The sequence below is a fragment of the Malaclemys terrapin genome, chromosome 11 (assembly GCF_027887155.1).
Source record: "Malaclemys terrapin pileata isolate rMalTer1 chromosome 11, rMalTer1.hap1, whole genome shotgun sequence".
Lineage (NCBI taxonomy): Eukaryota > Metazoa > Chordata > Testudines > Emydidae > Malaclemys > Malaclemys terrapin.
This window is the reverse complement of record NC_071515.1, coordinates 77,762,883-77,780,128: the sequence shown is the minus strand read 5'-3', so window position 1 is coordinate 77,780,128 and position 17,246 is coordinate 77,762,883. Positions and strand designations below refer to the sequence as shown.

Here is a 17,246-nt window from a genome sequence, read left to right as displayed (position 1 = left end):
AAACACAGACTGGTGGGATCCCGTCAGCATGCAGCCCCGGGACTGTTCCCACCAAGTGACTGTCATAAATGGAGAAACTCCCCCCACCGTTATTCTAGGGGACCCCACGTACCCTCTTTTGCTGTGGCTTATGGAATCGTTTCCTGATCTCCGAGGCCCTGGCAAAGGAAGGTTTGATGACACTCTCAGCAGGTGCAGAATGGTGGTGAATGGGCGCTTGGCCGACTGAAATCCTGCTGGCGCTGTCTACAGACACATTTGGACTCCAGGGTCACCAATGCGATCTGTATTACTGGGGCATGTCATAGCTGTGTGAACCATGGGCCCCTGAGCGGCCCTATGACAGTGATGGACTGTGGAGCCAGTACACTCAGCCAGACAGTGCACAGCTGAGGCAGGATGAAAATATGCAAGAGAAATCAGGGGTGCCGAGTGAACCCCCCTTATAGCCTTGCCCGGGCCACTGGAAGAGGGAGAACAGTACGTTTATGAATGTATTCGCACAGCAATGCTAACAGGAGAGGAAGCATTATCACTGGATGCTAGGAATGGGGGGGATTGATGGTCATGAATTTTTAATTAGGGCTGAAATGACAGCTCGTAGACTGGGCAGGCGGTGGATTGTGGGACAGGAAGTGTGGATTTCCAGTATTCATGGATTGATCTGAAAGATGTATTGAGAAATTGAGCCAGGACGCAGCTTCCCAGCTGTGCCCTCTCACGGCGTTATCTTTAACCCTTGAAGTACACGTCATGATGTGATGGTAAGAAACGTTCGCGACGAAATTAAAGCCTCTCTCTGTTACATGCCTGTGTGACGACAAACCAGTGCTGAAGGCCTGACTGGCGGCCAGCTGCCACGAAACCACCAAAACCAGTAATAAAAGAACCCCTGTAACAAACATTGAACGATGGAAAAACCGTGCAATCAGTGCAAACCCAATACATCCCCTACGTCTGCGTGTCCCCTGGGCCCTCGTTCTCTTTTCCTTTCCCACCACGAGTAGCATGCACTTGGGAGCGGAGGACTGCAGGGGGCATGTTTGTTCGGTCCAACTGCACGGGCGACCCAATTATATTCTTGTCCAATGCATTCCTGGTCTGCCGGACATGGTCAGGGTGAAGCAGTTGCCGGAACTATCACGGCTATTCATGCTCGCAGCCTCGCCAACAAATCTTCCTTCTGCTCTCTTATCTCCCTCGAGCGCCCGTCCTGCTCCAAGAAATGCGCTGCACGGCTCTCCTCCCGCGCTGCAGCCTGCATGTACCTTTCCACTTCCCATGTCAGACAGGTGCGTGTGTGGACAGAAGAGAGGTTTGGCTCGAGCTGGGTCTGAGCCCGGGCTTACACTGCACTGTAGACATACCCTGGGGGTATCCGAGTCACTGCCAACCCTGTGCGAATGCGGAGCCGTGACAAGCATCACGCCTTGTATGGATCCCATGCAGCTGGGGGTGTACGGAGTATTTGTTGTGATTGTTCCATTCATGCCTTAAGACAGAGCCTGTGCTACCTGGCTGAGGTGCATTGCTGGGAGGCAAGGTTTACATTCTGCCGTGTAAATCTGGAGTGAAGATATTTCCGATTTGAGCTATTACAGCTGACAGCAGGGTTTGCCCCCCCTCGGTTTGAAGATCTGGACTGCTCCCGACCGTTGCATTAACAATGGGTTTTGTAATTCGTGGCTTTGGGTTTTTCCCCTTTAAACAGATATTTGACGGGGCTGCGTGTTGAAATAAACACGTTCGAGAGGTTCACACAAATGCACTCAATAGCCTGCCATGTCCGTAGGCGTTTCCCACAGCAATAAATGCACTTGTGTTCATTTCAGGCTTCAGACATACACTGCTAGCAGAGACTCTGCGTGGCTCAGATCCCAGAAACGGATCCCGACCCCTGCCTGGAGCCCCACGGGGTTACTCTCGGGTGTAAAATTGCTCAGGTGCACAACTATTTGAACTAGCCACCAACTGCTTTTCCTTCATTCAGGGTGTCTGTCACTTTCATTGCTGGGCAATTTCGCCGGCTTGTATCCGAGGGATAATTTTCCAAGCAGGGATATTGTTTTGGACAGACCAGACAGCGAGATCACCACAGATTTATCTGCCCACAGAAAACAAAACATCCTCCAGAGAGTTAAGAGAATCAGAGAAACTAGTCATGGAAAAGGACCATCAGGTTCTCTCCAGTCCTCACTCTGGGCCCTATTGTATATTTCCTAGAGCAACGTCCAGTCGGGTTTTAAATACCCCATCCCTTCCTCGGTGAGCTGATCCCACAGCCCCATGGATTGCACCATCAGAAGCTTCCCCGACATTCAGCTGATGTTTCCCATTGTCATTTCATCCCATTTCTCTTATCTAGATCCCCAGGAGCAACCCTAAATAACTCCTCTTTTTCCGGGGCTTGACCCTCCTTCCAGCAGCTCTCTGCTCACCGTGTTCTCCAGCTTTTAACAACGCTGGACAGAGCTTTCCCTTTTAACCATTTCTCGCAACGCACTGTTCTCCCAACTCCCCTCTATATTTGTTGTGGGCTCTGAACAACAGTTTCCCACAAGCTGAATCTCATTTTTAAGACTGGTTGAAAAATGTCTGTCAAAATTGTTTTTCAACAGAAAATTGGGGGTTTGACTTTTTTTTTCTTAGTAAAAGTGCCTGCTTTCAGAGGGAAATTGTATTTCTTTGTAAAAACAAACAAACAAACAAAAAACAGAACAAAACATTTCCACTGAAAACCTCAGTGTTTTGACTTGAAAACACTGCCACCATACCTAATGGGAGTTGTAGTTCAGTTACATCATCTCCCCTTTCTGTTCTATAGGCCAGACTCCCTGGCCAAAACTACATTTCCCATGATGCACCGTGACTATAGGTTTCCATGATGCTCTCCCCTCTCCAAGAGGCGCGATCAAGAGATGGTGCACCATGGGAGATGTAGTCCAATCAAGGAGCCCAGCCCATGGAGGAGAATGGACGCATGAGACATGCAAACTACAACTCCCATGAGGCACCACAGCAGCACTTCCAAATAGCAATATTTTCTTCTTTGGCAAAAATATTTGGGTGTTTGAATTTATGCTGAAAAAATCAAAAAAGGTTCGATTGAGACAAACTTTTTAAAAACAGTTTCACTGAAATGTCCCCCTAACCCTCCCTCCTTTCGTTTTTCAACCAGCTCTCCTCATTTTATTTTCCTCCTGCGTTTCAAATCTTTGTCGCACCCTTTTGCTGCCCTCAGTGATATTTGCAATGCCTCCTAAGCTAGTATCCTCTTTAGTTCTTGATATTATTGGTATTATTTCTTACTGCAGGGACTAGGGCCCAGTCATGGACCCAGAAAGCACTACGCCAGGTGCTGTACAAACACAGAGCAAAAAGACAGCTACTGCCCCAACAATCAATTTCGTTTTAAGTGAATAGCTAACAATTTTGAAAATAGATCCTGTCAGGCAAACTTGATTTGTGTGTGGATGTGTGATGAGATTATAAATTTGGTTGATACGGGTACCAGTGTTGATGTAATAGACAGACTTCTGTAAGGCGTTGATTTGGTACTGCACGACATTTTGATTAAAATACTAGAATGATATAAAATAAACACATCACACTTTAAAGGGATTGAAAACTGGCTAACGGAGAGGTCTCAAAATGTAATTGTAAACAGGGAATCGTCATCGAGTAGGTGTGTTTCTAAGGGGGTCCTGCAGGGATCCGTTCTTGACCCTGCACGATTTAACATTTTTATCAATGGCCTGGAAGAAAACATAAAATCATCCCTGATAAAGTGTGCAGAGGACACTAAAAAAGAGGGGGGCGGGGTACATAAGGAAGAGGACAGGTCACTGACCCAGAGGGAGCTGGATCGCTTGGTAAACTGGGCTCAAGCCAACAACCTCTCTGTAAATGTGAACATCTAGGGACACAGAGTGCAGAGCGTACTCACAGGATGGGGGCCTCTCTCTAGGGAAGCAGTGATTTCAAAATAGATTTTGGAGTCATGGTGGAAAATCCACTGAACACAAGCTCCCAGTGTGACCCTGTGGCCAAAAGGGCTGATGCGATCCTGGGATGCACAAACAGGGGACTCTCGAGGAGGAGCAGGGAGTTACTTTACCTCTGTGTTTGGCCCTGGTGTGACACTGCTGGAACCCTGCGTCCGGTTCTGGGGCCCACAGTTCAAGAAGGAGGTTGATCAATTGGGGAGGGGTCCGAGAAGAGCCAGGAGAATGATGAAAGGGTCAGAGATCCTGTCTTACGGCGAGAAAGTCACAGAGCTTAGCCTATGTAGCTTAACAAAGACGGTTAAGGGGTGACTTGATCACAGTCTATAAGTGTCTACGTGGGAAACAAATATTTAACAACGGGCTCGTCAGTCTAGCAGAGACAAGTCTAGCACGACCCAATGGCTGGATGTTGAAGCGAGACACATTCAGCCTGGAAAGAAGGCGCACGTTTGGAAAGATGAGAGTAATTCACCACTGGAACAATTTACCAAGGGTTGTGGTGGATTCAGGGCCGGCTCTAGCTTTTTGGCCGCCCCAAGCAAAAAACACGGGGCGGCCAGAATGGAAAAGCAAAAAAAAAAAAAAAAAACCCTGCGGCGCGGCCGGAGCGCGGATGCAGGGGGACCGGCTAGCGGGGGGGAGGGAGAGGGAGCGGGCGGGAGAGAGAGAGAAGGGGGGCGGCCAGGGCTACAGCGGCGCATGGCCACACGGCCCCTCCCGCTGCACCACGCCGCCTGCCAGGAGGGCTCCGCTCCGGTCGGCGGGGAGGGAAGGAAGAGGACTGCCCTGCCGGGCTTGCTGCAGGGCGCTCCGGTCCTCCGCGCCGCCGCCCCCTACAGGGCAGCCGGAGCAGAACAACAAACAACAACAACAACAAAAGTGGCCGTGCCGCCCTAGGATTGGGCGAAATGCCGCCTCGTTCAATCTGCCGCCCCAAGCACCAGCTTGCTTGGCTGGTGCCTGGAGCCGGCCCTGGGTGGATTCTTCATCACGGACAGTTTTTAACTGAAGACTGGCTGGTTTGCTAAAAGCTGTGCTTGGGAATTCCTGCGAGGAAGTTCTCTGGCCTGGGCTACAGCTGTCAGAATGGCCCCTTGTGGTCTGGGAACCCCAGAAAGGCAAGGACAAACCTTTGAAAATTCAATGTAAAATGATTTGAAACCCGTTAAGTATTCATAGATCGGGTAGTTTTATACTCAGTTGGGAGCCTTGCAGTAAGTAATGTACGGCCAGAGCACGAGTCAGTCACAATAATGATAAATACCTAGTTCTTATTTAGTGTTTTATCAGCAGATCTAAAAACGCTTTACAAAGGAAGTCAGTATCACAAGTATTACAGTAACTAAGTATAGGGAATGGTCCAGTGAATTGGGCACTACCCTAGGGCTCAAGAGATCCTGACAATACCCCCATCTCTGCCATTAACCTACTGGGTGACTTGAGCCAGTCACTTCTCCATCTCTGCCTCAGTTTCCCCTCCTCACTCCTCCGTCTGTTTAGATTCTGAGCAACTGGAATGGGATGAGATTTTTATTATTGTCGTCCATCTGCTGAGGCCTTGCTGGCTGGCTTCTCATGGGAAGAGGAATCAGCGAAACCAAAACTTGTTTTTTGTTGTTGTTTTAAACACCGCCTGAACCAGTCCTGGAACAGAGGTGGTCACAAAGGATACACAGCCAAATTCCTCTTGCAGGGATTTCAGCCCCTCCACTGGTGCCCGGTCCCAGGGAGCAGCTTCCCCCAGAACTGACTCTAGTTAGAGAGACTCAGGCAAAGGGGCAACTGCCTTACTGCTCGCCACCGCTACCTCCAAAAGGAGTTGAAATCACAAACTCACACCAATGCAGCATTCCTTCAAAGACGGCTCACAGGCGGAGAAAGCGAAGGTGTGAGAGGACATGTTATGGTGCCACCTAGTGACTCCCACGATATTGCTCTAATCAGACTGTTTCAACCTGCTTCATTCTGATGCCCAATGAACGCATGGGAGAAAGGGCAGCTTTGTTACATTTACCCCTCCAGCCCGTGTATTTAAGGCGTGCGACCTCACAACCCCTGCAAACCTCCAGTCAATCCTCTAGCACAACGCGGGGAGAGTCCACGTGAGATTCCTACACATTAAGAAACAAGCAGGAGGGAAAATTATATACAACAATAATGAAACCTCCCAGCGCCTTTGGGGAATAAACCATGATGGTGTTTTACAATTCTTCACAGGTCCCCTTTAAACCCCCAGTCCACCCTTCCCTCTTGTCTCATGAGGTCTGTCTGCAAATCAGCCCTCGGCTTGTGTGTTACATCCCCCTTTTCACCGTCTCTGTATTGTCCATCGAGTGTGGACCTTCGTTGGCGCGAGGCCTGGATCTGAGGGCAGGGCTACCTAGCGGTGCGGCTGCTCCAATGTAGCTGCTACACCAGGAGAAAGCTCTCCCATTGGGGCAGTTAACCACCCCCCCAGGTGTGGGTAGGAGAAGTTCTCCCGCTCACACCGCACTGTCTGCATGGGGGTTAGGTCAGTGTAACTTCCTCGCTCTAGGGTGTGGGTTTTTCACACCCCCGAGCGACGTAATTATACCAATATAACTCTGTAGTGTAGACCAGACCTACTTCTATGTTTGTACTGTGCCTAGCTCAGTGGAGGGTTGATCTTCGCTGGCCCCAAGTGCTACCGTAATAAACGTAATTACACACTAACGAGTATTCAGGGAGGAAAAGTTGCCTGGAAGGACCATATCCAATAAATCCATAAAACAGCAACAATAATTATGTCCTCCAGAGCTGCCCGCGGAGGCATCATTGGCAAACGAGCACGCCTGCCAGGCCCGATCCGGCGGCTGCGTTCACACAAATATCCTCTTGGCTTCAGTGGTACAGCAGAAGGGCCTGAAATCAATGGGAGTCTTTCTAAGGGCTTTGGGTTAAATCCCAAGTGCGCAGGGCCTGCAGGACGGGCCCCATAATCAAACACAACTGCTGTCACTGAGCCGTCATGGTGACAGGATCCCTAGTGCTGGGTCAGACAGACAGATGGCACCGCCTTCCAGCGCAAACCGAACAGACCGAATCAAAGAGCTCGTTTGCAGGACCAAGCAGGGGGCCAAGCAGCGATCCGGGGCCCGTGGGGAGGATATTACAAACACCACGTGACGTGGAGAAGCGGGGGAGGGACGGACTGACAGATCTGAGGGGAGTGAGTTTCTCGCGTCTGGGTTCAGTGCAGTAAGTGAATGCAAGAGTCTAAGACACAGGGTGGAAAAAAAAATTCATCGGCATTATGGCTGGTGGGGCTTGCCAGTAAATAAATCTTTCTTCTTTAAGCTGGGAACAAGCAAACATTATGCATTTGAATACGGCGAGATGTGAAGGTTTGCATCTAGGAAGAAAGAACGCCGGCCATACGCCCACGGATGGACTCGCTGCTGCGAAGCAGTGATACCGAAAAGATTCGGGGGTCCCGGCGGCTGATCAGCGGAACAGGAGCTTCCAGTGTGACGCTGCGGCCAAAAGGGCTGATGTGATCCTGGGATAAAGAGGGGAATCTCGAGGAGGAGCAGGGAGGTGATTTTACCTCTGGATTGGGCACTGGTGCAACCACTGCTGGAATCCCGTGTCCGGTTCTGGGGCCCACAGTTCAGGAAGGAGGTTGATAAATTCGAGAGAGGTCAGAGAAGAGTCATGAGAATGATCAAAGGGTTGGAAAACCTGCCTTAGAGTGAGAGACTCAAAGAGCTCCATCGATTTAGCTTAACAGGGGGTGACCAGAGCACAGTCTACAAGTACCAACCAGGGGAACAAATATTGAATAATGGGCTTCTCAGTCTAGCAGACATGTATAACACAACCCAGTGGCTGGAAGTTGAAGCTAGATAAATTCAGACTGGAAAGAAGGTGTAGATGGGGAACACGGAGGGTAATTAACCACTGGAACAACTTGTCACGGAGTATTGGGGGACTCAGGGCCCTGCACCCCCGGCTTCCTGCGATTCACCATGACTCTCAGCCAGCCAGTAAAGCAGAAGGTTTATTTGGATGACAGGAATACAGTCCAAGACAGGTCTTGCAGGCACAGACAACTGGGACCCCCTCAGTTTGGTCCATCTTGGGGTCCCAGCCCCCCTTGGGAGGTCAGAGCCATCTCTGCCCCCCAGCCATCTCTCCAGCCTGCTTCCCACACTCTCCTTCAGCGACCCCTCCCACAGCCTTTGTTCAGTTTCCAGGGCCCCGGAGTCACCTGACCTCCAATCCCCTCCTGGGTTCTCATGTTACAAGCTCAGGTATGTTCCCTTGGGCCGACTCCCATCCCCCGATGCAGACCATCCTAGTCACACTCCCCTGTCAGCATTCCCACACCCCAGCAAGAACAGTCCCAGTTCGTCACATCTCTCCCCCCTTCGAGACCGAACTGAGCAGGGTCACTTTAGCCAGTGACCTGGGGAAGTTCGAACCTACCCCCGTTCCCATGGATGCCCCCGCATCCCTCCGGTTCCTTGGTGGGAGTTACACCAGGCCCCTTCCATTCCACGCCCCCCCTTAGGTCGGGGGTGCTTGATGGCACTCACAGTTCGCATGTGGGAAGGTTTATGCGGCCTGTGCCCTTTTCCCACCCCCATACCTCTGGGGTTCCAACTGAGCTGTGGTCTTCTCCCAGCGCTCCAGTCTGGAGGTCTGTGCTTTGGGCTCTCTTGGTTTAGAGCCGCCCTTTTAACCTTGGCCACCCTCTGGAAAGGATCCTTTATGCTGGGCAAGGGTCCTAAAGCTGTTTTCCCCTTGTCCCAGGCCTTCCTCCCCCTCTGACAGGGGTCACAGGATCCGCAGTACTGTCGGACAGTAACAAAGACCCCAGGCCAGTAAAAGCTCCGTAGCAGCCTCTGCTGGGTACGCCAGGTTCCCTGGTGCCCTGAGAGGGGAATATCATGGGCCCGGCACAGCAGCTGGCGGCGATACTTCTGGGGTACCACCAGCTGCCTCCTGATCCCCCCTGACTCCATTTCCCCTGGGGGAGCCCATTCTCGGTACAGGAACCCCTTCTCCCACAGGAACCTTTTCCGGCCACCTCGTCCCATGGTCTGTACCGCATTGAGGTCGGCTAGGTCCCTTATCTTCCGCAAGGAGGGGTCTCTCTGTAACTCGGCCTGGAACTCAGCAGCTGGGACAGGGATGGCCACCTGCTCTTCCTCGCCCGCTGGGCCTGAAGCTGCAGCCTCCCTGAGCCGTGTCCCTGGGCGTTCCCTCCCCACCAGGTTAGGGTCCTGCGCCTCAGGCAAGGCACCCCCCCCAAGGCCAGGGCGCAGTGCCCCTCGCCGGCTCTGACTGCGGGTCACAACCAGTGCCTTTTGGGGGTTGCTTGGCCAGTTCTCCAGGTCCCCCCCCATCAATACCTCAGTGGGCAAATACGGGTGTACCCCCACATCCTTGGGGCCCTCCTTGGCCCCCCACTTCAGGTGTACCCTTGCCACGGGTACTTTGACTGGTGTTCCGCCCACCCCCGTCAGGGTCAGGTAGGTGTTGGGCACCACCTGATCTGGGGCCACCACCTCGGGCCGGGCCAGCGTCACCTCTGCGCCCGTATCCCAGTATCCATTGACCTTCCTCCCATCCACCTCCAGGGGAACAAGGTACTCTCTCCGGAGGGACAGCCCCGCGCCTACCATATAAACCAAAAACCCTAAGTCTGGAGCATCCAGCCCCCTAGAGGAGCTGGCCTGGAGCTCTCCTCCCTCCTTAGCAGGTGGTACTCTGCCAGCCCCTCTTCCCTGGGAATGCTGCCTTTCGCCGGGCTGGGTCTCTACCCAGTTAACCCTCTGTGGGTTCGGTCTGCTCAGTCTGTCCCTGAGCCTAGGGCACTGGGCCCGTATGTGGCCCTTTTGGCCACAGTGGTAGCAGCCCATGTCCCATGGGTCCCCTTGAGTAGGTCGGATGGTCCTGATGCCGGATGCTCCCCTCTGATGGGTTTTTTCTGTATTTTCCCATGGGGAGGTCCCATGGTGACTCTCTCTCTGCGTTGTGGTGGGACTGTTCCTTTGGGACTCCTCCCTTTTATCTCCTGACCGGCTCTTTACAAACTCATCAGCCAGCTGCCCGGCGTGTCGCGGGTTCTCTGGCTTTCTGTCCACCAACCACAGCCTCAGGTCGGATGGGCACCGGTCATACAGTTGCTCCAGTACCAGCAGTTTAATCAGGTCCTCCTTCGTCTGGGCCCCACCAGCCCACTTGCTGGCGTATCTTTCCATGCGGGCGGCTAGTTGCAGATATGAGATCTCAGGGGTTTTATCTTGACTCCGGAACCTTTCCCGGTACATCTCAGGAGTCAGCCCAAACTCTCGTAGCAGGGCCCTTTTGAATAGTTCGTAGTCCCCTTTCTCTGCCTCTCCCAGTTGGCGGTACAATGCCACGGATTTGGGGTCCAGTAAGGGGGTAAGGACCCGGAGTCTGTCCGCGGGGTCCACACGGTGCAGCTCGCAGGCCGTCTCAAAGGCCTCCAGGAAGTCATCCATGTCCTCCCCCTCCTTGTATGGGGCCATGATGCACTTATCAAAGCTCCGTGCAGTCCTGGGTCCCCCCTCACTCACCGCAGCCGGGGGTTCGCTGCCCTTCAATCTCGCCAGTTCCAGGTCATGCTGACGCTGTCTCTCATTCTCCTCCCGTTCACGCTGATGCTGTCTCTCTTTCTCCTCCCGTTCATGCTGACGCTGTCTCTCTTCACGCTGATGCTGTCTCTCTTTCTCCTCCCGTTCATGCTGACGCTGTCTCTCTTCATGCTGTCTCTGTTGTTCACGATTCTCCAGCTCTCTCAGTTTTAGCTCTTTCTCCCATTCCAGCCAATTCCGCTCCCCGGATGCCGAACGCTGCCGGGAGGATCCTCTGCTGGCCGGTGGGCTTCGCCGGGGGGACCCCCTGCTGGCCGGGGGGTTCACGGCGCCTTCGGTATTTGCTGGGCTCCTCCCCACCCTTCCCCTAGGCATAGGAAGGAGGGGTCTCGGGAAGCCCTCAGCAGCCGGCTGACCACTCCCAGCTGGGCCAGACACTGGTGCCTGCGCTGCATTTGCCAGGCTGCTTCCCTGAGACACAGGGATCAGTTCATTTGCGCGATCTTCCGCCTCCAGCTGGGCAATGAGCTGTTCTTTGGTGAGCCTCCCAATGCGCAGCCGCCTCTGCTTGCACAGCTCCACCAGGTCGCTCTTAAGCCGCTTGGCATACATCTTCCTGCTGGCCACTCACCGGCCTGTGTGCTCACAGCTCCCCACAGTTCCCAGGGGGCCCCCTAGTGTGCCAGCCCTTCTCGAGGTCACCACCTCTCTGCCAGGGTCGAGCTGCAGACTCCTCCGCCCCTGGGACCACTCGCTGCGATCCCCCCGGGGGACCCTGTTACTGCAAAAGTCCTTCTCGCTGGTCACACACTCCCAGGGGTAATAACCGTCTCCCTCTCACTCTTCAGCACGCCTGGTCCCCGTCAATCCCCCTTCGTTTTACTGCTCCCCAGTCACTTACTGCAGGAAGCGCCGTCCACAGGGTGCAGTAGATCCCACCGCTATCACCAGTTGTCACGGAGTATTGGGGACTCAGGGCCCTGCACCCCCGGCTTCCTGCGATTCACCATGACTCTCAGCCAGCCAGTAAAGCAGAAGGTTTATTTGGATGACAGGAATACAGTCCAAGACAGGTCTTGCAGGCACAGACAACTGGGACCCCCTCAGTTTGGTCCATCTTGGGGTCCCAGCCCCCCTTGGGAGGTCAGAGCCATCTCTGCCCCCCAGCCATCTCTCCAGCCTGCTTCCCACACTCTCCTTCAGCGACCCCTCCCACAGCCTTTGTTCAGTTTCCAGGGCCCCGGAGTCACCTGACCTCCAATCCCCTCCTGGGTTCTCATGTTACAAGCTCAGGTATGTTCCCTTGGGCCGACTCCCATCCCCCGATGCAGACCATCCTAGTCACACTCCCCTGTCAGCATTCCCACACCCCAGCAAGAACAGTCCCAGTTCGTCACACAACTGGCTGAGGTTGTGGCGGGTTCTCCATCGCTGACAATCTTTAGATCGAGACGGGCTGGTTTTCTAAGGGATCTGCCCTAGGAGCGACTCAGGGGGCAGGTCTCTGGGGGTCAGACGAGGTGATCACTATGGAATCTACTGTTCATTTTTCCTCCCCTCTGCTGGAAAGCTGGGCCGGGCGGCGTTCTGGTGCGTACAGACGTGTGGGGGATTCCAGACGCTCTTTGCCCTCTGCGCGGGGTCGTTTCAGCAGGGGCTGGGGACAGGGAGGGGAAACGAAACAGGTCAACGGTCCAGCCCCTTTGTCCACTGGTGTCACTCCATTGAGATGAACAGTTGCAGCAGTTCACACCAGCTGAGGATCTGCCCCGAGGAGTTGAGGGGGGTCTGGGCTGTGTGGGGAGACTACGGGGGGCCCATTGCACCTGGCTTGCCCCCCGTGGGTGAATCGACAATGGATCGACCAGCCCCACTCTGTCCCCCAAACCCAGCCTGTGCGGCAGGGTAGCCAGCTCCCCAGCCTCTGTTCCAATCCCGCTGGTGCGAAATGGGGCAACGGCCTGGCAGCCTCCCTCATCAATTACCTGGAGCTGCGACTGGCAGGGACCACCGCTCCCAGCATGCATTGCAGCTTTCACTAGCCTCAGAGGGGAGCATTGCATGTTGGGGCTTGTAGTGTCTGCAAGATGCACCTCAGCAATAAAGCCCCAAGACGGGTCACCCAAGAAAACTCTGCAGGCCGCGGTTTGGCCATTCCTGAGTCCTAGGGGGCTTGGCCAAGCGTCCCTCCCATCTGTATCTGGCCCGACACCTGCGCCCTGCCCTGTCTGACCCAGGCCAGGCCATGGTGCCCTGCCTATATGGGACCTCCCACTGCGATCAGTGCAGGCCGTTCTCGCCCTGGACGGAGCCACCCGCCCAGAGAAAGCTCCAGCGGGGCCAGATACCGCAGCCTGCCTGCCCAGCAACACCGGGTGCCATGAGCCCTGCACTGGCTTCTCAGTGAGAGAAACCAGGGCAAGGTCTCTGTCCTGATACTCACACCTCCCCCAATGGGATTGGCCCCAGAGAGATGCCTCCTTCTGCCAGCCAGGTCCCCATGAACAGTGACACCGTCACCCTGTAGGGGGAGCTAGTGAGCGCAGGAGACAGAACTGTCCTGGGAGCTGGCCCCAGACGGTGGAACTCACTGCCACTGGAGAGAAAGGACCATGGACCACACCATACAGGGAACTGAATGCAAAACTCCCCTTGGGGACTTGGTTTCCCCTCAATAAGCTCTTCTCACAAAGACACACTGCATACCCCCATCCCCACCCTCTTTCTCCTCCTCGCTGGGAAGGGAAGGGAAGGCTGTGACTATCAATGTGTAAGGGCACAAGAAGCCCCCAGCACCGTGGGGCTGGGTTGTGGGTAAGGCCCTGGAGAGATGGAGACGCCATCCTGGGTCCCTTTCTCCCGTCCAGCACAGGGTCGGATTCCCAAACCTCTCCCCCTCTGGAAGCTGCTCCTGCCCAACGTTTGGGTTTCTTACCTTCACCCTCCCACCCTGGGCCTAGCTTTACCCTCCAGCAAGTCGCCAGCTGCCCCCAGGGCCCCTCCCCCTTAGCCAAATTCATACTCTCTTCACCTCGCCTCCAGGCTCTTCTCTGAACCCCCTCCCCCGGCTCCAGCGCTCGCTGGCAGGTTCCTAGCACAATCCGCCAGATAGGGTCTCCTGGGGGACCCACAGCTGCAGCCAGGATCTGACATCCCCCCCCCCGAGCTGTGCAAAGGGGGCGGGGGACCCTGCCTGCACGGCCATGGGGTTATTGCAATGGCCTTTTCCTAAAACTGCCCCCAGCCCATTGCAACCTCGGGTGCCCCTGGCCGGGTGCTCTCCCCTGGGGGGCACAAAGGGGGTGGAGCCGAGGGGTGTGCATCCCCCTGCCAGGCCCAATGTGGTAGGAGGGTCGCAGTCCCCACGCCTCTCTCCTCCCCAGCCATCGCCCTTTTAAGGGCTCAGAAATTCTTCACATAAACAAACGCTTGAGCCCGGGAGCTGGGATTCCAGGGGGCCCCTCACCCCAGGGTGCTGGGGGCTCGCACTGGACACCCCCCTGCAGAGAGGGGCAGGGGCGCGGGGGGTGGGACCCATGGGGCGGGGGGGCTGGGGAGCCGCTAAAAGTTGCCCCGGTTGTGAGGAGTTTGGGGGTCTAGGGCAAGGAGGGAGGAGCGGGGCGGGGGGAGCCTTGAAACAGCTCAGGGAGCGTCTAGCAAGAGCAGCTCCCGGGCCGGGGCGAAGAGGCGACACCAGGGGCCGCGAGGGAAGCGCACGGAGCGGGACCGGGAGCTGCCAGGGCCCGGCCCGGGCATGGGGCAGGGAGAGAGCAGCCGCCCCCACGAAGGCCCCGCAAACTGCGCCCTGCGTCGCTTATTGCGCGGGGCAGGAATCGACGCAGCCGCTGCACGGGGGGGGGGCGATCCGCGCAGCGATCGGCGCCCCCCCTTGTACCGATCCCGGCCTTTGCAAACCACACACCCCCTCCCGCCATGCCGGGCCCCGGGCCCTGCGCGGCCTCCTCCGGCGGGGGGCAACAATGGAGGCCCGAGGCAAGGGGCCGAGTGCAAATTTCCTTTCCCTTCCCAAGCGCGCAAGGCGCAGGACAAGCCGCCTGCTGTAGAGCGAGCCCGTTGGCTCAAGCGAGCTCAGGGCAGCAGGGGGAGGCGAGCCCCGCACCCTGCCTTTAGGAGCGCAGGCTCTAGGGACTCGGTAGCGGGGGGGGGGAGGGCGGGGTTTCCCCCCCTTCCCTGCCAGGCGGGGGGGGGGGGGGCAGATGTGCCACGTGCTCATCTTGCCAAGCAGCCCTTTTCTGGGGGAGGCCCTGGGAGCTGCCTCTGGCCCTAGGGCACCGCAGGGCCATGCGGGGGGAGTCACACCCTCCCGCCTGCGGTTACACCAGCCTCGTAATTGACTCTGGCCCGTGGCCCTGCAGCCGCTGTTCTGAATGACACACACCCCCGAGCCCTATTCATCGCTCACCGAACCACTTGCCTCACTAGTGGCAGGGAGTTCCCTGGGCTAATGACACCCTGTGCCATTTCCTGGTCTCTGTTCTGAACCGCCTGGCTTGTTAGTGTGACCTCGGGTAGCCGTTGGGCTCTAAGGTCCCAGCAGGGAACCCCAGCAGCTGGGCCTTTCCTCTTCTCCTTTCTGCAGCAGGATCTGCGGGAGCAGACCAGACCCAGCTTCTTCCATGGCCCAGCTGTTCTCAGAGTTTTCTCATCGGATCGGGCTGGAGGGGACCTCAAGAAGTCACCAAGTCCAGCCCGTGGTGCGGAGGCAGGACCTAGACCATCCCTGACAGGGGTTTGTCCAGCCTGGTCTGAAAACCCTCCAGCGTCGGAGATTCCACAACTTCCCTGGGAAGCCGTTCCGGAGCTGCACCACCCTGAGAGTTTGTCCTAATATCCAACCTAAATCGCCCTGGTTAGATTAAACCCATTACGGCTGCTCCTGCCTTCAGGGGATGTGGAGAACAACTGATCACACTCTTCAGAACAGCCCTTCGCGGATTTGAAGACTTATCAGGCCCCCCTTCAGTCTACTTTCCTTAACTCGGAACATGCTCAGATGTTTTAACTTTTCCTCGGAGGTCCTAGCCTGACCTTCCCCCCCCAGGGCACATCAAGGAAGAAACTGACAAATTAAAAGATCACCTTAAAGAAACAATTTTTTGTACTTTGCAGAACTAAAGGATTAATTGTGATGATTGAATGTTTGGGTTAAGAACATAGGAACAGCAGACAGGGTCAGACCAAAGGTCCATCCAGCCCAGTGTCCTGTCTTCCCACAGTGGCCAATGCCAGGTGCCCCAGAGGGAATGAACAGAACAGGGAATCATCAAGTGATCCGTCCCATCGCCCATGGCACTTCCAGCCCTGTGGTTCTAGACACTACAATGATACACCCAGGGTTCAAAACATATTTCCGTTTGCATAATCCAACTCTGTTATTTCTATGGCCATAGCAGAGCGGCAGCTACCGAGCTCTGGGCCCCATGGTGTGCAAGGTGCCCTGCAGAAGTCTGCCTGGTGATTTACTTTTTGCATGGCACTCCGAGGGGCTGGTCGGGAAGTGGGGGTGGGAAATTCTGAGCCAAAATATTTCAGGAAGTGAAATGTTTAGACAGTGCAATGTTGCTGCAGTGCCGCATGGGAGTTGTAGTTCAGGTGCTAATGCTCCCATTCTCTTCTATAGGCTGCGCTCCGTGGTTGGACTACATCTCCCAGGCTGGGAACGCTGGCTCCCCACAGAGAGGACAAGAGACCTACCACTGGAGGCAGCTGCAGGAGATCTCCTCTAGCTCACAGGCCAGAGGCTGGTGGTCTGGGAGCTGAAGAACCAGGTGTGTGGAATTGCCTGGCAGCTCTGGCCGCAGCACCTGGATTCACTCTCTTGTGCTGGGTGATGTTCAGCTACCATGGCTCCACGAGGAAGCAGCAGCTGACTGGGAATCAGGACTCCTGGGGTCTAGTCCCTGCTCTGCCACTCATTTGTTCACTCTGTAACTTGCAGCTGGGGCCTTCCCTTAGTCAATGGTGCTGTCAGTTTCCACCAGCCACACACATACAAAGCCATTAGGATAGTTGAGGGCTCACCGGTGGGGCCTGCCAGTTCTCTTCATCTGCAAGTTGAGGTGTTCAATCCGGGATAAATGCTGTTCGCTGGGGCGCCGCTCTTCCCCAGCACGGTCTGTCCTGCCTTGGTCACACTCTCTGGGCTGGAATGATTTTCTAAGGTACTGCCTGCGTGAGACCCAAGCTAGCAAAGGAAATGCAAAGCTGCCAACCAGGACACATGCAAGGCCTGGAGAATTACACCAAGGTTTTAAATGACGTAATTACCTGGGGCCGGCAGATCCCAGGTGATCTGAAGCTGGGCAAAGGCCCAGCGAACGGGCTGTGGGAAATACACTGGGCAGGGCTGGAGGGCACCTGCTGGGCCTTTCCCTGCTGCTCCCTGCCAGGCTATTAGCACTACGGGGCCCCAGGGGAGGGCTCTGTTCTCAGCACTAATTGGAAGAGGAGCAGCTCTGGGGGCTGCTAATTCACTTAGGCCTGAGTGCCGAGCGGCTGTGCTGGCTCCCAGATGCAGCTGTTCGCAATTAACGGTGCTGTGGGGGCGGCCACCGGCTCCGGAAAGCTGCGCATGGCTCCAGAGGCCAGGCTGTGCAGGCCGGCTCGTGGGGAGCTGTGGGCCGGGGGGTGC

At 55.5% G+C, this 17,246-nt stretch overlaps 1 long non-coding RNA gene across 1 annotated transcript; it reads right to left on the bottom strand.

Annotated features, from left to right (window-relative positions):
* Positions 1–11,621: 11,621 nt before the first annotated feature.
* Positions 11,622–16,953, bottom strand: LOC128845604 (uncharacterized). Its single transcript, XR_008446683.1, has 2 exons — positions 16,310–16,953; positions 11,622–12,251 (listed from the first exon to the last, which is right to left on the bottom strand). It is a non-coding gene; the product is annotated as an uncharacterized LOC128845604 (long non-coding RNA).
* Between the last annotated feature and the right edge of the window lie 293 nt (positions 16,954–17,246).